Source organism: Diceros bicornis, chromosome 15 (assembly GCF_020826845.1).
Source record: "Diceros bicornis minor isolate mBicDic1 chromosome 15, mDicBic1.mat.cur, whole genome shotgun sequence".
Classification (NCBI taxonomy): Eukaryota; Metazoa; Chordata; class Mammalia; order Perissodactyla; family Rhinocerotidae; genus Diceros; species Diceros bicornis.
Genome location: NC_080754.1, coordinates 10895489 through 10918220, shown reverse-complemented (window position 1 = coordinate 10918220; position 22732 = coordinate 10895489). Strand labels below are relative to the sequence as shown.

The 22732-nt window shown below is 39.3% G+C and overlaps 1 protein-coding gene across 7 annotated transcripts in view; it reads right to left on the bottom strand.

Annotated features, from left to right (window-relative positions):
• Positions 1 to 22732, bottom strand: part of BBX (BBX high mobility group box domain containing) — a 256940-nt gene that overhangs the window by 148488 nt on the left and 85720 nt on the right. Inside the window, exon 2 of one of the 7 annotated variants that reach the window (XM_058555737.1) lies at positions 802 to 875. The exons of the other annotated variants lie outside the window; for them this stretch is intronic. The gene's annotated coding sequence lies outside the window, so the exon portion shown is untranslated. The remainder of the gene's footprint in view (positions 1 to 801; positions 876 to 22732) is intronic. 7 annotated transcript variants of the gene reach the window in all.

Below are 22732 nucleotides of genomic sequence, written 5' to 3'. Positions count from 1 at the left end.
CTGTATTTGTTCATTTTAATTTACATCACATTCCTCGGTCTTATAAATCATCAATTCACACATTTTATTCCCAGATTGAGAAAACTCGCATGTAAGGAATCATTATTAAAATCAATCTTAAAATATTGCCATATTTTAAAACCATTAAAAAAATTTTTTCCTTAGAAACAGGTTTGAAATAACTTACTTACAGGAGGACAGAGTTATAGTATCTGTGAGTTTCAGAGTCTGATATAATTTGTCACGTATATATTTTACAATCTCAACTTTTTCTTCATTGTGTGGTTTTCATATTCAAAATAGTTTCATGATGCTGCTACACATGCCTCTATTATTTTTAAGAGGTAAAAAACAAAACAAAAGGCTCCATAATGCTTTGATACCCATTCATTTTTCAATTAAAGCCAAAGGCAATACAAAAAATAGTTTTTGGGGCAGAGACTAATTTAACACTTATTTAGGTATGTAACCTCTAGATACTTTCAGGACTTGAATAAATTGACTTTTCACCAATAGTATATTACTATGGAGAAGCAAATCAGAAATTTTGAAATAGTTAATTATTAAAAATTCATGATTTTAAAGGAAAACATAACTTGATGATGGAAATTAAAATGTCACTTAAAAAAAAAATAAAATTCACAAGAAAAAAATAAACACTTATCACAATTCCCTGATCAATATGGAAGGTGAATCCATCAAATGGGAAAAGGTTGAGAACAGTTCGGATAGCACATAGTCCTTGACTGCCTCACTGCGGCCAGGTCAATAAGTCAGATGCACGTACAGTGCTGCTCTTACCAGTCAAGTCAAGACTTTCCATTGTGATTTCAACGGAACATCAGAATTTCCAGCTTCTGTGATGCAGCAGGATTCTGTGAAAGACCCAGAGCAAAGTGGTTAAAACCGGGAGCCACGAAGGCTTTTCAAACAAAGTTGACACGCCTTGTCTTTTAGCAAAATAATCACCCCCCTAAAATGAATTAACAGCCAGACTCTAATCAGGCAAATTATTAAAAACCCCTACGCTAACATCATTTACAGCAAGTGGCCTAAAGTGTTTATTGTCAACTTTAACAAAAAAAAACACTAAAATTATTCATTCAAAGGGAATTCTGAGATTAAAGTTACAGAGACAAAGAATTAATTATAGGCAATCATTTCTCAGGTTTTTGGCTAAAATCAAGTGTGGAATTACAGTCAAATCCCCTGGAAAAACATAACGTTAAATTGACATCCTGGCTAAATTCAAGTTAAATGACTGGCCCAACCCAACCAGATGGGCTGTGGTTCAGATATTAATATCTTATAATGTATCTTTTATATATTTTAAAGATGAGTGAAGTAAGATTTTTTTTTAAAAAGATGGGGGTTGGGGGAGACACACACAAATAGAGAAAAACTGTTACCAAAAAATTACTTTCCGGCTACAAGTGGTGAAGTAAATATAGGAAAGAGGATCTAAATCAGCAAAAGGGTGTCCACACAAATGAAATGAAACATTTTACATTAATAACACTGCAAATATAGACATGCACTTAAATTGTACCATTTTTAAGAATTAAATTATTTCATTTTCTATGTGAGACATTCATTTAGTTTCTGGGGTGCTTTAGTGGTAACACGAATTCACACTCAACTAAGACAGACAATTTCCCGCCCCCTGCAGATCATGACAAGAGACGTCTGTACGATCAGCAGGCTATAACACTCTCTGGAAATGGGGTATCACTCACTGGCTTACAGCTTTATCAATAGGATTAGTCATTTTACGGCTTGGCTGAAGTTTTTTCCCTAATCAGTCACTGCGATATGGAAGAACCGGCTCTCACACATTAAATATCAAACGTGTGAGGATTCATGTGAGTAATCCTATCTAGACTCAGATGATTCAGTTGTCACCCAGCGCTGCTGAAGAAAACAAGAGCTGGAAAGAATGAATAAAATATTAAATGGTCTCATGTGGCTTCACACAAGATACTACTCATTCACCCATAGTTTTTAAAACAAGGGTATGGATGAAAGAATAAATCCAGATCTTTGCAGCAAACTACAAAGGAAACATATGAATACTTTCAAGTCAAATGACTATGTTTTTACTAAGGAAGTGTACAATGCCAAAAACTGACTAAATAATGGTGTAAAAGTCTATTCTATTTTTTTTTTTTAGGAAGATTAGCCCTGAGCTAACATCTTTTGCCAATCCTCCTCTTTTTGCTGAGGAAGACTGGCCCTGGGCTAACATCCGTGCCCACCTTCCTCTACCTTTACGGAATGCTGCCACAGCGTGGCTTGATAAGCGGTGCGTAGGTCCCCACCCAGGATTGGAACTTGCAAGCTCTGGGCCACCGAGGCGGAGCCTGCGAACTTAACCACTACAACACCAGGCCGGCCCCTTAAAGTCTATTCTTCATGATCATAAAATAGGCAACTAACATTATTAAAAATGCCGTTTCAAGAAAATCACATACACTATCTCATATATTTATTTGCATACTTTGTCTTCACATAAATCCATAAAAGCCAGTATGAAGAAGAACCATTAAAATAAATATTGTAAAATAAATGAGTAAAAATCATGAAGTAAATAAATATAAATAACTGTCAGGTAAATAAATTGGTATAAACTTAAAAAATAAATATAATTTGTACTGCCAAAATGGGAAGAGGAAGGTCCACCATTATTTATTTATTCATTCATTCATTCATTCATTTAGTGAGGAAGATCAGCCCTGAGCTAATATCTGCCAATCCTCCTCTTTTTGCCGAGGAAGATTGGCCCTGGGCTAACATCCGTGCCCATCTTCCTCCACTTTATATGAGACGCCGCCACAGCATGGCCTGACAAGCGGTGCGTCGGTGCGCGCCCGGGATCTGAACCCCAGGCCGCCAGCAGCGGAGCGTGCGCTTAACCGCTACGCCAACAGGCGGGACCCACACCATTAATTTTTTTTTTTTTTAATTTGGAAGATTGTAAATTTAATATTATTTGATATTTAAGTATGATTTGTTTTATTGAGGTAAAATTCACATAACGTAGAATTCGCCATGTTAATCAAAGTGTACAATTCAGTGCCATTTAGTACATTCACAGAGTTGTGAGCCATCGCCTCTATTTCTTTTTTTTTTTTTGTGAGGAAGATCGGCCCTGCGCTAACATCCATGATAATCCTCCTCTTTTTGCTGAGGAAGACCGGCTCTGAGCTAACATCTATTGCCAATCTTCCTCCTTTTTTTCCCCCAAAGCGCCAGTAGGTAGTTGTATGTCATAGTTGCACGTCCTTCTAGTTGCTGTATGTGGGACAGGGCCTCAGCATGGCCAGAGAAGCGATGCGTTGGTGCGCGCCCGGGATCCGAACCCGGGCCGCCAGTAGTGGAGCACATGCACTTAACCGCTAAGCCACGGTGCTGGCCCCATTGCCTCTATTTCTGAAATATCTTCATCACCCAGAAGTAAGCACTGCACCCACTAGGCAGTCACTCCTCATGCCTCCCCTCTGCCAGCCCCTAGCATCCACTAATCTGCTTTCTGTCTCCACCCACACCATTAATTTTTTTAACAGTGTGGGTTTAATCCTTATTTTGGTTTAAAGATTTATTTACTTTTTATTTTAAGAATTGAGCACATGGTATCAGAGACCTAAAATATGCTAATATATCCTATATAGAGAACTTCTTCTAAGAGCTCAAGGATAAATGCTCACGAATCTTCAGGTAGCCTTATAGATTTGTTTCTATAATCAGATATATACCAAAAATAACTCCACCTTATTTTGATTACTGTTCATTAATTTATCACCTGTGATGCAACCACAGATAAAGTGAGGAGGGAGGGGAAGGAGGCTGGCTCTGCTGTGGCCAGTAGGGTTTTAAAACTCTTAGGATCACAAAGATATTGTGTTGGACTTAACTGACTAACACAGAGGCCAGGGACTCAGCCACCGAGCAGAGGGGCATTTCAGGGCTGAGCACCTGCCTGAGACAGACTCCCTTGGAGCTCTCTGACGGCGAACTCAGCGACTCCAGATTGTATCTGGCTATTACAAATGCCCACATGAGTAGCTTCAGCAAAGCAGTTTTAGCTTAAGCCATTCTGCATTTAAGTTACAAGTACCTCACCAGGTGTTCTAATGTGATGGAAATGGGTGGCTGTGTGAGGTGTCAGAAGGACAGGTGGCCAGCAGGGGGAGATGTCTCAAGCGTGAACACAGCCTGCAGAATGGCGCCTTGAATGTGCCCTTGGGCCAAAGCCAGGGCAGATTTCATCTGAGCCGCCCCACGCCTGTCTGTGTCTGGGTCCCACTTTAGCTTCCTCTCAGGCCTCGCTCTCACCACACAGGGCCTTGGAGTCCTGGCTGCCCCAATTCAGCTCCCTGCTGCATTAAGAACCTGTTCCCTTTCCCTTTTCTCACCTCTGCTTCCCACCTATGACACTGCCTCCCTCCCACGGGAGGCACACCTAGCCAGGACTGATCTGACAGCTCAGGACTCTCTCTGAGAAGCTTCATCACAGCCGGCGGGAGAGCTATCTATTAAATATCTATTATTTATCTCTTAGCACAAATAGGGCATCTGACTTGGCGTCTGAAAAACCTATGAAGTATGCCCAAGCTACTGGCTTTCTGGAACAGCTTACACACTGCCTCTTGGGGTGCTATGTTTTGAAAAGCTTATTACACTAAAAAAGGTGAGATGCCATGTCTTACAATGAGGCAGACTCCCAATTAGTGTTAATGCCCAGTATAACATTCAAAGGCACATCATGGCAAAATCCCCTTCTATGGCAACACTGTGTGTTTTGCACCCTGATGTCACTACCACCTCATCAGTGCAGAAGGGACGCCAAGGCAACCATGTTGCCCACTTACGTGGAAGAATATTTAATCCCCATGAATGACTGCTTTTCTGATGTTTTCATCAATTCTCTGGGTAATAGATTAAGCTTTAACTAACTCATTTTCATACACAACCCTAATTCAATCAAGCTCAATAGAAGTCATTCTGGACTGCAATTATTTGCTAAGGAACAATTACATTCAAATGAAAAAAAAAATTGCTGGGCATGATACAATGCATGGTACAGATGCCTCTCCATTTATGGAGCCAGAAACAACAACAAAAATAGCCAAACTGCTAGGAAAGGTATTAGACCTTTTCCTCATCCTCCTGAAAATAGAATACTCATGCTTCTACACCTAAAGAAAACAAAATGGAGAACCCAAGAAAGTAAATTTTAAAATGATTATTTTCAATTATGTTTACGCTTTGAAAGAGGCTGCATTTCTAATCTACGAGTCAGCATGACCTCTGAGAGCCAAAACAAGTCCAAGACACAAATAACAGTCTTAATATCTACTCTTTCACTAAATCTTCCACTGGCTTCCTCCCTTTTCCCAGCAATGTGTATTCCAGTCTCCACTTTACAATGTGGGTTTTGTTAAAAGATTTTTCCTATCTTAAAACTACTACTTTACATAAATACAATTCTTATATTTTCAACTCACTTTTTTACATACTACATGTTTACAAATAAAACTGAAATGTTATTTATAAATAAACTTAAATACAAACTCCAAGCTCTTACTTTTATGTAACGTATCATATGTGTAGTGAAAAAAAATTCTCATTGATTTAATTAAAGCCTTCCCTGTCCTGTGTGTGCATAAGTTCCCCCACCCACTCCACTATACTCTATATTCCTTTAATCTCCTGAATAGTAGCATCAGGCACATTATACAATAACATAGTACTGAAAAGGCATGCGAGCTTTCGTGCAATTTTGGCCAATGAATTCCAAGCCTCAGGTCTCTGTGGTCCACCATAGGCCAAAGGATGTTTTTCCTAGAAATGATGAGCTGACAGTCAGACCTCCAGTTAAATCATCTGCTGAAATAAAATATCTTCATATAGAAAAAGTTAACTACAGGGAGATATATTTTTATATATATATGTGCTTTTTAACAAAAGTGCTGTGTTTATTCCTACTTTATATTGTCATACTTTTGTCATAAAGTATTTTTCATACTTTATACACTGTCAGTGACAACATAAAGTAGGAATAAAGACAACACTTTTGTTAAAATCACCCACCTGCCTGTCTTTATAGTTGAAGCTTAAACCACAGCTATTTCACAGGCATTGTTGGCCAGGCACCAATCTTTAACAGAAATTACAAGTGTCAGCTATATTGAGAATGGAAACCTCTTAAAAGAAAATGCAAATCTGAAGCACCTCTTCGTCACCTTCCCACACCCACCCCTGCATTTTCTTATGACCCTGAGCCTTCCAGTTAAGAAAGCTTAAACATAGTAATAAAAGCAAAACAAGTCTTAAGAGTCCCCAGATACTAAAAGTCAACCAAAGTAACCACTCAGTCATCACAGATTTGTCCAACTGTTTGGACTTCCCAGTAACGTGTCAGAAAACACTAGCAGGCAGAGATAGAAAACTCTAGCACTCATTGTTTGACACGAACCTCAATAAGCAAGATGAAAGATTTGGAAATCCTTTCCCCTTCAATACTAAATATTGACCAATTATAAAATTATGCTTTAAAAACTACTTATCACCTATCTATATGCCAACAGTAGTACAGAGATCCAAATGATGTAAGCTTTCACAGTTTGAGAAATTATTAAGGACCTACTATGTATTAATACTGCAAAAGGTATTATAAGAGTTGCTGTTTTCTGAAAGCTGATGATCTTGTTGGGTAATCGCATACACACACACACGTAGCATAATAATAGAGAAAAATGTATAATGTGAAAATGGTAAGCAAAGAATTCAAAAAAAGTTAGAATGCCCAAGGGACTCTTCATGCAAGAGACGAATAAAGCTGGAACCTGAAGCACAGGTGATACAGAGAGAGAGGATGGAGGAGGGTGTTACACACAGGATGAGCTGAAGTTCAATACTGGACGAAGCGTGCTGGAAGGGACAGGAGCCAGATCTGGTTAAAGTGAAGAGTTCCCATCAGAAAGTGGAACATAAAATGTGGGCAAATGAGAAAGTAACACAATTTGCTTTTCTTTTTCCCTCCACAGTCTCATAGACAGCAGAGTACAATTAGCAGCATGGTGTTCTGCAAAGCTTACAGACCTTAGGGCCAAACCCCCTGTCCATCATTTACAACGCTGCAATTTTGGGCCAAGTGAGACTCTCTGAGCCTCCACTCCTCATCTGCAAAATTGAAATCACCACCACTACACCTCTGAAGGCTGCCTTAAATTATTAGCAGATATTATAAATATAAAGGGCTTGGCATTCAGTAAGTGCTCAACAGATGTTAGTAATCTCACTAGAGTTAAAACTAAGTGGTAGAAAAGCATTTAATAAAGTTACATCGTAAACACACTGAAGTTTGCTTGAACATTCTCAGCAATCTGAATGGTAAGTGTATTGCTCATTTTTCAAATGGTGTTTCACTGTAGGTTTTGTTTTCATTTTGGTGGTTTTAACATATGTTTAATTCTGATAGTCTGAGCAACCGCTTTTTACTCCTACCAATTTTGAGGTACATTAGCTGATTTGATAATATGGCTATTTTATTATAATGCTCACTTGCCATAGGACTGTTGTTTCAGGGACTATGGTGGGATCAGGAGTTTCTGCAGTTTCCATAAGCAGGGGTGGAAAATGAGTAGGCATTAGTCCAGTCAGATGGCTTGGCAGGGAGGCCCTGAATGCCTCTTTTATACTCCTGTGAACTATATAAACGTGCCTTTGACCTTCTCAGGCAGGGGAAATTGCACATTTAAGGCAGAAGGAGTTTCACTTCCAGGAAGGGCATAACTCTCCTCAAGAACACTGACGGGGACCCCAGGTACTTTGGGAAGATTCATTAGCTCTACCCAGCCACTGAGCACCAAGCTGGATAATCCCAGCCCTGTGGGATGCCCTGCCTATGTGTTCTGTGGGTTAGCCCGAGTAAACCCTGGCCTGCACACTTCAGGAATCAGCCTGAGCCTTCGGGGAGGGGTTCTGAGAATGAAACCCACTGGAGGAACCTCAGGACCACCCTGCCCTTTGTGGTAAGAAAGGGTTCCTTTAGCTGCTTTCACATCGGCAATAATTCACAATATACAGAAAAATCACACTCTTAAACAGTTTAGTCCAAAGTCATTTGATAAAAAAAGGAAGTCAGTCATTAACAATTTACATAATTTTCAATGGAAAATATTCTGCTCTGAGAAGTAAAGGACACTAGTCTTTCCTTTTTTTCCTTTATTAATAATTAAATTGCACAAAGACAATTCAAAGAAATATAAACATAAATGTAAAATCTTATGTTATTAAAAAGCACATTTCCATTAACATCTTTATCGTGTTATCAAAAAATTAAAAAACAAAAACCTGCACTATCCAGAAAGAGTCCTTGGCCCTTTCAGGTGTGCCTAATATATATCCAGCAAATAGCTTAACAACAGAAAGGCTCTTGCTCCAGAGATGGTAATTGCAAGAATATTCCTGATATGCAGACACAAACGAGTCTGCTCAAAAGTGATCCATGGTAGGTGTCAACATGCTCCCCTTCGAAGTTATTTATTCACAAAGCAGAAAGTCCTGGACAAATAATACTATACAGTAATTAGCTATTTTAAATCAGAAAGATCCAGGAAACTCCTTAGAGGGAAATAGGAAAGTCCAGTCAGAGCATTTCCATAGCTGAAACCAAGACAGACCCAAAAAGGTTAAATGATGGGACAAATGGCATTCAGCTGCTTTGTGACTGAGCAGGGACCATACCCCAGGTCTCCATAGTGCTTCTCCTATTCCTCCACTGCTGCCCTATAGGATTTGTGTCACTCCCTACTAGACATTCCATTAAATCACGGAATCACAGAATGCTGGAGGCAGAAGAGAGTGAGAGGCCACTCAGGTCAACCCCTTTGACCACACAGCAAGCTGGAGGCAGAGCGAGGCTGGAACCAGGGCTCCTGCCACGGGTCAGCACATCTGCCCCCACAGCACACTGCTCTTTCGGACTACCATCAATCAGACGACTTGCATGCAGTTCGCCATCCACAGACCAGCAGGAGGCTCCACACCAGGCTGCATTAGGTCCCTGCTCTTGGGCTTAGCAGCCAAGTTTAGCTGGAAAAGCATCACAGAACAGGGGGCTGGCTCACTTTTCCCTCTCAGGGTTAAGCCAGAGAATGCTTCTTGGCTCTAGAACACTTTCCCCTTTGTAAACTGAAGGCAGAGAAAGACACCTTTTAGTTGTAGAAGTGGGCATGCCAAATATTTCTTTGTGTTTCTAAATATTCTTATAAATACCTGCAAGTAAAAAGTTAACGTTGGTAGGGGAAGGGAGTTAACGTGAGTAGGGGAAGGGAGTAAATGGAAATTGTACTTTCCACTCAATTTTGCTGTGAACCTAAAAAATAAAGTTTATTAATTTAAAAAACAGCCAATGTCAAGCTTCATTCTAGCAATATTAACATTTATACTGACTAGAGAATAAGAAGCCATTGCCAGTTGAGAACATATTAACAGTAATTCTCCCTTAAATGCTCACTCCCACCAGAAACACCTAGTACCAATTAAAATTATGTCCTCCATTAAAACTAAGCACATGCCCTACAACCACCACCTCTGTCAGTACAAATGCTCCACTGGCCACTAATCCTCCACAAACGACCTCTGCATTAGTTGCTACCGCTTCTATGGCAGTCAATATTCAAAGTAATATAAAATACTTGGTTCAAATTAAGCCAATTCAAAAAATCAAAGGAAATATTCTACAAGTATCCCATTGGCAGACACAAGGTTTATCCTTTGTCACTAATTCCAGAATAGTGACCCTCAGAGCTCAGTGTGACAGCACCCCAGGAACCACCAATTACATGGAATACAAGGAGAATGGGGAAAGGCGTACCCTGGAACAGCTCTAGAGACAGCTGTAATAGCCGTGGTTCTCAACACTGCTATTAAGTATTTTGAAATTTTGACTTTTTTATAATTAGCAAAATTTTGACTTTTTTATAATTGTCACCTTTCCAGTTAAAAAGGAAACTCACTGTAGAAGCCTTCTTTAAATGGGAGAATAATCAGCCACAAAAGAGTTATTTTTCTATGCAGAAAATAATAGACATATATGTTTTTGCCTGCCCAGCATACATGTCTCTCTCATTTTCTGGTAAAAGCACTTTGATTTTGGGGAAAAGACTCCCTGCTCATAGTCCATGTACCCAGGCTTCAGGGATAGTATCACCCAGGCTGGGCCAATCAGCTCACTCCGTCTTCCTGGACACTGTGGCTGGGTGAGGAAGGGGTATGAAACCTAAATCCCGCACAGCACACACAATAAATAGCAGACATGTGATGCTATATTGTTACTAGAGCCTAAAGTGAGAGGAGAAGAGAACGTAGAATGGTGCACAGTTTTGGTGTAGTAAGAGAAAAACAACATGAAAGTACTGCACCACATGCATACCTCCCTGTAAAGAGATGAAAGGGAGTACTGATTTATTGTACTTTATTTCAAATCCTAATTTCAACAAATTTATTCAAAACTTTGGGCACATGATGACATTCAACAAGTCAAGATGTTTAAATTTTCAATCTGTATTTCTGTAATACCAACTTCTCTTTCAATTTAACATTTCCTTTTCAAAGAGAAGTATCAGGTTTCAACAAAAACAAGAAAACTGGCTAATGTTAATCTGACTTCTAAAACCAATTCTAAGGGTATTTCTAATGTCTTGAAATTTGTTATGTATGCTGTTACACTTAAGTGGACAGTGGCACACAATTCATTCTCCATGCCTGAAATTATATTTTTTCTTAGATTTAGGAGGAGGGGGAAAAAAAAACCATGGAATAGTTGGGAATACAGTGTTTTGCTCTGGTGAAGAGTTACCATATATATTTCTGGAAAAACATAAATTTTTGAAGAATTAAAATAAAGTAAAATATAATGACATCAAAACTGTTCTGAATATAATTTTTTAAAGGGAATCTTCTTTGTAACTTGAGTTACTTTTGTAGACAGTAATAGTCATAAAGAACCAAAGAGTTGGGTACCACATAATATATTGGAAATTACTTTCCTCACTAAGTCTTTCATATCAGCTTACTTGACCCAGGCCTCTTGCATACAAGTTGAACATAATATATGTTATGTGTTCACATATGAATATACACACACAGCCAAAAACCTCAACTTCAAAGTGCTGAGTTCTACGCTTACTCAGATTCCAGAGAGTGCTCGCTGTAATTTAAAAGCAACAACACAAGTACTTCTTCTTACTTTGGACATAAGATGGATACAAAGAAAGGAGTATCATTTAAATGTAAATACAGACCTAGGATGTATTCCCAAACATTAGCTATACAAAGCTTTTACAGTGTTCTGGAAATTTCAAAGCTGGCCTCGAGAACACAGTTAAAACCGAACTTCAATTATTCTACTTTGGGGGTGCACAGTACCAGGAAGAACAGTAATACATCTTGGATTTGGATTCTGGAGTGCATGGTTCATAGTCTTCAGTGAATCTAGTCAGCATCAATTCATATAATGAATTATGCGGAGTCTTCAAGATATAGTCTAAGATATAGACTTGAATAGACTTGAAATTCAAGTCTATTTGTTTATAGCAAAATCTGCAACACAGTTCAGCACTGTTGCTAACAAGATATTTTTAAGTAACTCATTAGGTTCCCTTTATCCCATACTCCACCCCCATTCCCCTTCCTCCTTCCAAAGCAACCATTTTAACGTTTGCTTACTGAGTATTTTGAATGTGTGCTAATTTTACACAGAACTGAGAATAGTACATCAGATAAACAGAGGCAGAGGAAAGGACAGATGATATTAAGAGGGAAATCTCTTCTGAAGTTTCAATATGAGAACTCAAATAATTTTCTTCTGTTTATTTTCTGAGCTATGTTTTTTTCTCAGAGCAAAACAGAGTTGAAGATTCCACTCTGTCCATCCCACCTTCATCACCACCTTGAACTTGGGTCACTTAACTCTTGCTAAAGAGGATGGTGGGAACGGGGGCAGGAAGAGAGAAGGAGTTGGTAAGGCTAATGTAAACCTGACAACACTCAACATAATATGATACATCTTTCAGAGACTACAAAGCAGCTCCAAGTGATAAAATCTAAATTTCATTGTATAAGGTTCCAAGAAACATCACAGCTTCCGTCACCATGAATACTCAACTACTCAGCAAAGAGTCTCAACAAACATACAGAACTGTTTATGTGTGACATAAAGACTTAAAATTAGAAAAAGAAAAGTACTATAGAATTGGTCCTAAGCAAAATTAAAGCTGAGGTTTGGTGTCCTCAAATTTTCCTCACAAATCTTCTCCCCTCCCCCAAAGACTCCTCACCCTACCACAGGTACCAGCAGGTTTCACCATCTCCACATCAAAACCTGCTTTTACATGAATGACTGAGAATGTGTACAATATTAACCGGGGAGTAAAATTTGCATGCTTAACAGGTATTATGCCTAAGTAAAAAAATCTCTAACCGTGGAGTAATGAGAGTAGGTTACATGAAAGCACACCCACAGATTTAAGTAAGCATCATCATCTTTATCTGTTTATATTACTGAAAGGTAACACCTATAGTCTAAACTGAAAGCAGACAAGAGGGGATGCCTACTTTAATTGAAAAGCATGTAAAATGACATATCGATATGAGTCCGCAGTGTAAAGTACTCAAAATGAAACTGGACTTAGTAGAACTACGCTGTCCAGCAAGAGGAGATGAGTGTCTGTCTGTATCAGGTGAGGACAGAAAGACCTTCAAGTGCCTCTAGACCAGATCAGTGAGAAGGGACAGGGGCTAAGCCACCCAGCTGGGGCAGAATGGTTGGAAGAAATGAAAATGTTACTCTGGAAAAGAAGAAGTGCTGTTTTCATATGCTGTTGGGGTCTTATAAGGAAGAGGCATCAGACATAATTTTATAGGGTGGTTTCAGAGTTTAAAACTGGAATCCATAACAGATGTTTCTAGGAGGCAGTTTGGGGTGTGCAGTATGAGGAAACACTTTCTAACCATCAGATCTGTCCAAAAAGGAAGTGAGTTCCTCTTGGATATTTCTTCATCAATGGAGATGTTTAAGCAGAAACTTTAGAAGTTATGGTTTAATAAGGATTTGTGCAGGGCACTGAGGGCTGATCTCTAAGCCTTCAGAGTCTAAGATCCAAACATTTCAAGATTCTCTAGCTTTCTGAAATCAAAGCAAATGAGAGCTAGAAGCCATGAGGCTTGGAATTCATCCTGCCCAGCGACCACAGCTCTAGCCCCTCACTCCATCTGCCAAAAGTGCCAGTGCAGTAATACATCAAAGAAAGTTTAGGTTATTTGTACTTTAAATCACAATGAATGTTAGTCTTAGTCAAGCTGTTTAAGGGAATTGATTATATGCTAGTTTCTAATTAAAAGATAGTACAGATATTTTCATATAATCAAAAGATTTAATATTAATACAATTCAATGATCACCTACTAAGCTTATGCTCATATTGTTAACGCTGAATTGAAACTGGATTAATATAAGAAATTCCAAATAAATAGTGTTATCTGTTTTCATAGAACTGTCCTTCGGAATCCAAAACACTTTATGGACCTTCCAATCTATAAAAAGTTATTACAGTAATTGATCTAACAAATTTTTTTCCATTTTACATATTAAGAAGAAAGAGCCACCAACAGCTACAATTATATTCAGCAACTTTACAAATAAGAAAAAAAATCTCCAGAGTGAAAATTATCAGATGGGTAAATCATTCAACCACAAGGCTTCTCTAAATGTATTTTTTTTAATTATTATTTATGAACATCCCAACAGACTAGGCTACTAATTGTAAGAGAGTGAAGGATCTGTCACATACTTACATTTGACTAGGGATTTTATTTTCTAATTTGTATCTTACAGACTTAGATCCACATTTTTATTTCATTATCTTATGAAATTTGCCTTTGAGCTTATTTTTAGCTGAACTTGCAGGGTGGAGAGTGCACCCTGGAATTGAAGATCATGAGGTTAATATCTTGGTAGGATTAACATACCCTATAATTGACTTCCCGGGGGATTTTGCCATTGCTCTCCTGCCAGAGGGCATTCCCTTTCAGTTAAAATTCCACTGTACAGATAACAACTCTGATACCCGCCCGTGAGCTCTTTTTGTAACCGTACATTTTTATTGCATGAACTCTTCTCTGAAGGTTATCCCAAACATCTGACATAAAAGCAAAAAACAAACTCTCACACCCTGACTTTACAAATCATATTTCCTCAATAAAAATGAACTTCAAATAAATTACAGGTAGATACACCTAGACAATTCCAAAAATTGAAAAGCAATAATAAACAAGTAGAAACAAGCATTTCTAAGACGGTGTGCTAGGATCTGTAATTGAGACGTGTTAGACAGCTCCTGAATGCCAGTGCTAACAGAAGGCAACTAGATTAAGTACTCTGAAAACCATTTTCAGTTCACTTTGGAATACCCTCTCTTCCCATAAATAAATTTCTTAAAATGGTAGAGTATATGCAAAAATAATTGGAAAAGTTTTTAAATATATAAAATTTTAAGTAACTACTATTGATGTTTCTTGTGGTTAAAAGTAAAATAAATTGTACATTTCTTAGGTACTGGTCACAAAGATAGAGAGAAGTTAAAGAGTCTTTGGTAGCTAAGGAAAATTGACCTGAGATGGAAATGCCATCAGGTTGCTAAGGATAATCCACAAATAGCAAGAAGAATGCATGTACTGGTAATATTCATATGCAAGAGACCCCTGCTAAAAAAGACAGTATCTTTAAAAACAAACAGAACCCCAAAACTTGTCTTAAGTTATTAGCGTTCCTTCTCAGTTTTTTTAAGCTAATTCTAAGCAAGGAGAATGGTTTTAGCCCAAACACGCAAGAATAAAACTTATACTACATATCAAACACAATACTTGATTAAAATCTTCTAGTTACTCTAAACGAGGAGATTTATTTGAAACTTTGATTTTCTTCCTAACACTTCACTTTTTCCCACTGCACAGATGTTCTATGGTGATTTTCTTCTTTTCTCTTTTAACCTAAATATCTTCCCTGTTTTCATCCAAGTGGTTTACTCTCATCACTGTCCGCCTGGGGCACTTTGTGAGGTAGATGCGATTAGGCAACAGTCAGATGTGCTGAGTGAAATGGGGGATGAGCCCGAAATGAGCCCAAGGGCTTAGAGGCCTGGGCAGAGTGACAACGTGGTATTACCCTACTGTCATGGAAAAGCTGAGTACCCTGGTGGCTGGGAGTGAGGAGGTGGCCCAACAGTTTGTTCCAGTTGGCAGAGATCCAAACAGATCTCTTTGACATAGAGTGTCACACAGAATGAGCCAGAAAAAAGTTGAGCAGACAGCAGGATTTGTGAGCCATCCAAACACACACAGGTTAAACCCATGGTTGAGAGATGTCACCCAGGGTCCTCGCCAAGAAGAATGGGGAGAACAGGGGCTCACGGACAGAAATCTCAGGGAACCTGCACAGGCTGCCTTTTGGCAGTTCCTTCATCACTGTGAGAGAGTTAGGAAAGAAGCACCCGGGATCATCACTCTTGCCCGGGATCCACACTGCGGAGTATTTTGAGGAGTTGATGTGAGCTGTGGTCAGGCCTGCTAATCCTGAAGTTTCCTCTCCTGACAGCACCCTACAGCCTGCCTGTAGCATATATCGTTCTTCGTGACTTTTCCTTACGTTTACAACCCCACACATTTCAAAAGATCTCTACACACCAAAGCATATGTCACTCACTGAATTATGCTCCCTTAGCCAGATCATATCCTATTTTCTGTTAGAACTGGGTTACAAGTGAAAGATAAGCCGACTGCTTTGGCAGGCCACAGAAATGACAAACTCCTCAGGCCAGGGCAAACCCGATCTGAGAAGCTAACATCACTTTCCCCACCCCTCACCCCAGAAATGTTCAGTGCAAAATAATTTAGGCAAATGTCAGCAACCAAAGTAATACCAGGTTTGGTTTTTTTCGGGGGTGTGGGGTGGGGAGAGAACATATTCAAACATAGAGAGTAGCTGTATTTGCTCTGAGACATTTGTTTAATCAGAACACATAGGGGCCTCGGGTGGCACAAGTGGTTAAGTGCGTGCTCCGCTGTGGCGGCCCGGGGTGCTCGGATTCGGATCCCGGGTGCGCACCCACGCACCGCTTGTCAGGCCATGCTGTGGCAGCATCCCATATAAAGTGGAGGAAGATGGGCACGGATGTTAGCTCAGGGCTGGTCTTCCTCAGCAAAAAAAGAGGAGGACTGGCATCGGATGTTAGCTGATCTTCCTCACACAAAAAAAAGAACTTGTAGAGGCCTCAAAAGTTTCCACCATGCCACTTCCTTCTGAATCAATCACTCTCAACCCAGACTACAAAACGCAATCACACGAGACACTTTAAAAAATGCAGATGCCCAGGTACTTCTCACCCTAAACCACGTAAATGAGAATAATCTGCAGGGTTGGTCGCAGGCATCCACGGTACTAAAAGCTTCCCAGGTGATTCTAAGGTGCAGCCGGGCTCGAGAACCACTATGGATATTTATACAAGGACTGAAGTAATAGAAAGTAAGGGTTAAAAACTGACAGTGCTTGTGGCCTAGGAGCTCCAATGGTGAAAGCACAGGGTTAAAATGGTCACAGGTAACAACGAATTAGACACATTAGGCTTATTCTCTTTATAGCAAGACTGCACCTCTACCCTGAGAGGCATCTCACCAGTTTACACTATACATATGAAGGGATCTATGTAAATAAGGTAACGGAAGAAAGTTTCTCAACACAAGCAATGCAGAGTTGTCTTCAAATTCACGAGGCAGCAGGGAGGAGATGCTGCGGTGTATGTCAGTCATGCTCTTTCCCATGTCCCCTCCCATATCTTTCGGCTAAAAACAATTTTTCGACACAGCTGACTATTAGTAAGGATGCTTTCTGTGGCTACAAGAGGAGAAGGGCAGAATTTCTCTATATGCCCAGTAGGCTACATAGTGATCTATATGCCATGATCACTATTTGATTGTAGAAAGAAAAAAATGTATCCCATGCCCCAAAGTCAATGACACTGGTTCCTGTCTTTAACACACTAATGAGCAGTGTGAATGAGTGGTGGCCTGGACAGGTGGTGGTACTGGGAGAGGGACAGACCCTCTGGGAGATTCCCGAATGTATCTGACAGTGGCTTTCAAAAAAAAAATCATTCCATAATGCTGCTCGATGTCATGCGCATGATTAGTACCAATTTAGGGACTAGCACTATCTTTCAAGAGTTTTTGGTATCTTTGTCCTTATATTAATAGTCCTTTTATGTAGAAATAAGTAGGAATTTGTACACTCCTAGACGCTGGATAGTTTTCAAATGAACAGATATATCAGTTGTTTGTTTGGTTTTTGCTTTGTTTCCTTTGGGTTTCTTCCCTCCTCATTAGCAATTAATTTGCATTCCAGCTTCCTCTGGGAAGAAGGGGTGCTAAGGGGCAAAGCTGCTAAATAACCAGGGAACTTACCCCCTCAGATCACCCAGAACACCGGCCTCAGCTCCTCAGTTCCGCGAGCTCGCTACAAGACCCACGTCTCATCAGAGAAAAACTGCTTAACTACCCTAGAAGTTGCAGGCTTCCCTGAGCTCAGATCAAACAGTTAAAAAATAAACACTTCACAATTATGAAGAAATCAAAACACTTCTTTCAAGTAGGAAAGATCAAGGAAGTAAAAATGCTGTTGTTGAGGAACATGGTAGTTTTCTATCTAGAGTACTTAGAGACAGAAAGATGCTTCTGATCTTATGAATAGGTACTGGTACCTGTTATAAAAGTTTCTAATTTCTCAATTTTTTAAGTTCCTATTTTACTTTAATACTGGAAACAAACTCTGAAGCTCAGATTTCAGTGCAAAACAATGTAAACTATACATCTGGACCAAGAAATGCTAATATTAAGTATAAAAAGACCCTAAAAATCAGTGAATGCCAACTACTCAATGCCACATCTACTTTTTTTTTTTTTAGGTGAGGAAGATCAGCCCTGAGCTAACATCCATGCCAATCCTCCTCTTTTTGCTGAGGAAGACCAGCCCTGAGCTAACATCTATAGCCAATCCTCCTCCATTTTTTTTTCCCTTTTCCTCCCCAAATCCCCAGTAGATAGTTGTATGTCATAGTCGTACATCCTTTCTAGTTGCTGTATGTGGGACGTGGCCTTAGCATGGCCGGACAAGCGGTGCGTCGGTGTGCGCCCGGGATCCGAACCTGGGCCGCCAGCAGCGGAGCACATGCACTTAACCGCTAAGCCACGGGGCCAGCCCCCACATCTACTTTTGTTTCTGGTTCAATTTGAAAATGTCTCCTGCTGTTCCGTGAATTTTATTAACTACGTCATAGCATTCACTAATATAACTGCAGAGCTTGTTAAACTAAATGGAAATGACCTCAACGAACCCTAAAACAAAAAGTTTCCTCATATAAAAACAGTACATGAAGGAGAGAGAAGAGAAAAAAAATTATTTAATCCCTCCCAACCTCTTTGTTTGCTGAAGGGCTTCAAGTGACTAGTTTTATATTTTCACACCTCAGTGGGAAGGTACTTTATTTATGAAGGAATTTGGTAATATATTTTATTTTCATTCTAATATAAGAAAAAGGAGGAAGCTAACACCTGTTAAATATACTTTATTTGCACACGCACACAATTTTCCCTTATAATCAGCAAATTTTAATTCAATATCTTTATTAAGAAATATGGAATCCGGGCCGGCCCCGTGGCTTAGCGGTTGAGTGCGCGCGCTCCGCTACTGGCGGCCCGGGTTCGGATCCCGGGCACACACCGACACACCGCTTCTCCGGCCATGCTGAGGCCGCGTCCCACATACAGCAACTAGAAGGATGTGCAACTACGACATACAACTATCTACTGGGGCTTTGGGGAAAAAAAAAAGTAGGAGGATTGGCAATAGATGTTAGCTCAGAGCCGGTCCCCCTCAGCTAAAAAAAAAAAGAGGAGGATTAGCACAGATGTTAGCTCAGGGCTGATCTTCCTCACAAAAAAAAAAAAAAAGAAATATGGAATCCTTTATACCTTTCTGTACTGTTTAAAATTGTCACAGTGAGCGTTTATATCTTTAATATAATTTTTTAAAATACAGAGCCCTCCAGTGGCAAAATATTTATATATTACTATTTAAAGAAAAACATTAAATAAGAGAGCTCTCCTCATGCTTTTTCACAACAACGAGAAGTAACTATTATACATTCTTATTATGTATAATTTTCTAAATAATCTAATAAATGTCCTCTTCAAAATAAGGATATTTACATCAACAGAAAAGAAAAAATATTTTGAATGTGTTTAACCTTAGTGAAAGTAGAAGAGGTTAAATGATATCCAGTCACACACAAAATGTATGTATCAGACCTAAAATACATTCTTCTTCCTCATGATCATGTGCTAGGTGGTAAGAAAATTAAATGAGTTTATTGTGGGTTAGAATTGTTGCTTATAGTATTTAACAATATTCTTGCCTCAAACTCTAACTGCTACTATCACTTGATATCGAAATAAAAACCAACCTAGCTTCTAAACAAATCAACGATGACAAGAACAATCTCAAGACTTTCACCATCAATGTTCATCTCTTTTCCACAAAGACACAGAAACCTTCCTCTGCATTTGGGAAACAACTAGAAACTGATTTCTAATGATCAGGACCATCAATTAAAAACACACTAATCAAAGGGAATTGCATGAAGCACCTACTAGCTTCCAGAAACTTTCACTAGAATAATCTCACTCAATTGTTAGAGTAATCCTATAAGGTAAGTCCCCAAGATGGGCCCCAGTGATTTTCACCTCGTGGTAGTCTCCTTCCACACCGAACAGGGATGACCTGTGTAACCAAGAGGCTACTGCAGAAATGACAGAGAATTCTGAGGCTAGGTCATAAAAGACACTGTAACTTCTGCCTTGATCTCTCTTGGACTGCTTCTCTGGGGGGTGCCAGCTACAACATCATGAGGACACTCAAGTAGTCCTACGGAAAGGTCCACATGGCGAGGAACCCCATGAGCCCTCCTGCCCACCAGGCACAATCTTGCCAGGCATGTGAGTGAACGACCCTGAAGTGAGCCTCCAGTCAGGGCTTCCCATGAATGCAGCCCACGCCAACATCTTGACTGCAGCCAGAGTCACCCCACTAAGGCACTCTCAAATCCCTGACCCACAGAAACTGTGAGATAATGAATGTTTACTGTTTAAGTTTCACGTCAATTTGTTACACTTCAGTAGATAACTAATACAGATTGATACTACTACCGTCTCCATTTACAGAAGAGTCTGCGAGTGTTTAAGACTTTATCTCTAGGAAGAAGAATATTTCTCTTTTAGTTGAACTGTTCTAGTTCTGTGTTATGATTTGACCATTTCCTCAAAACATTTAACCTGTAAGAGTCCAGATTTTCCAATCACCCATATAGAATGTTTCTTCTAGCTTTGCTTGGTAAATAGATTAATATCCCTAAACTTAAAAAAAAAAAATTTAATTCTTCACAAAATAAAAGTATTATTGATTATATAATATGTAGCTTATTTTACCAATGATTACATCTCAGCTTGTATTCCAAATCTGCGATGACTTATGTGTAAGTGAAAAATCCCCTTTTCTTGTAACCTTTGTAGCTCAAGAAGTAAGTCTGCTAATACAGCAAATAAAATTTGATTTATCTAAATACACAGTTGTGTATGGTAGATAAAAAGCACTTATTATATGCCAGAAGCTATTCTACTATGCTTTATATTAACCATTTAATCCTGTCAACAACCCTATGAGGTAGGATCTATTATACCCCTTTTATAGACGTATAAAGGTAAGGAAAGGTTAAGGAACTTTCTTGAGGACACACATAATCAAAGCAGAACCATGACTGATGCCCGGCAGTCTGGCTTCTGAGCCCATGGTCTTAACCACGAGCCTACACTGGCTCTCCTAATCTCTAATCTATCTACTTCATAAAGCACTACTAGTAGTAGAAAGACCATGTGCTTTGGAATTAGAATATATGAGTTACAAAGCCCCTGACATCTACATGATTTAACCATTCTAAATCTGTTTTTCTCATCTGTAAAATAGGGATAAAATAGGTTGCATTTTTATTTTCATGAATATTAAATGAAAACATGAATAAAAGACACCTTGTACAATGCCGGACCCATAACCAATATTTATCCATGTTTTACCTTTTCCCCATAGGCAGGTTTCTATTAAAGCCAATGAAGCTTAAGCTTCAGGGTCCTTCACTTTCACAGCCCCATCCAAGACACTGTGCCTAATTTCACACTCGTAACTTGGATTCCTTTTCTTGAAGAGAGGGGTCTCCAAATTGTATGACCTTCAGACTCCGCAAAACTTGTGTCTATCTCTGCTCTCCCATTAACTATTTCAACTCTAAAGCAAGCCCAATGGGTTCCAATCTGGGTAAGAGGGAGTAAAGATACTCCACCTGTCTCTGCCATGAAATGTAGCTATGAAACCTGGACAGAGTGTATGTCACAGCTATTTAACAGGGAAACGGGAGGAATAACAAACTTTGAAGTACTGTTTTCTCCATTCTTTCACGTGCTGGGCCTCAAGCATTTCTGTGATAGCGGAAGGAGGCACAAAAACAAGAGCCCCATAGGAGCAAAAACTCTGAGCAAGGGGAACCGTCATCCCTGATTGGAGGAATATTGGTCCCAAGAGGGTGGGGCAAACCCCTGTTGCTTTTATTCTCTATCTTCCCACTACTGATCCCCAAACCTGGGCACAATCAAGCAAACTACACAGTACAGCACGGTAACTAAAGCCCTAGCTTCCCAACCAGAGAACCAAGATGACAGTGGAGGTGGCACAGAGGAGTTCTTGTGAACCCCTGGTCTCACCCCAAGCTACACATGCATGGATCTGCTCCTCGACAGCATACCAAGACTCTGAGAACTGAACTACTGGATAGAGCACCGCTCAATTCCCAGATTGGCCACTGGGTGGCAAATAAGGGGGACAAATCCAATTAACATCGAAAAAGCCTTGAAAACTGAACTGACATAGGAGCCACAATTCCACAGGGGGCTGGCTGGAACTTGAATCCCAAACTTAACTAAATGAACTGCACACTAAAACTAAAAAAATCAATACTTCCCATAGGATTTAAAAAAGACCCAGAATTCATAATAATCAAAATGTCCAGGATAAAATCCAAAATTAATGAGCATATAAAGAAACAGGAAAAATCTCAACTTGCATAGAAAAAGACAATCAACAGATACCAAACTCAGAAATGTTAGAATTATCTGACAAAGATTTTAAAGAAGCTTTATAAAAATATTCTAACAAGCAAAGGCAAACACTCTTGAAAAGGATGGGAAGACACAAAGGATTTAGAAGTGGTACAGCTGCTCTGAAAAACAGTTTGAACATTTCTGATATAAACATGCACTCACAATATAACCATGCAATCCCACTCCTAGGTATTAACCCAAGAGAAATCAAAACTTATGCTCAGACAAAAATGCATACACAAATGTTTATAGTGGCTTTATCTATAATTGCCATAAACTGGAAACAACTCAATGGGTAAACAGATAAACAACTGTAATATATATTTAAATAGCATAATATATAAAAAATGGAATACCACTCAGCAGAAGAAAAGATTGGGCTAGTGATATAAGCAACAACTTGGATGAATCTCCGG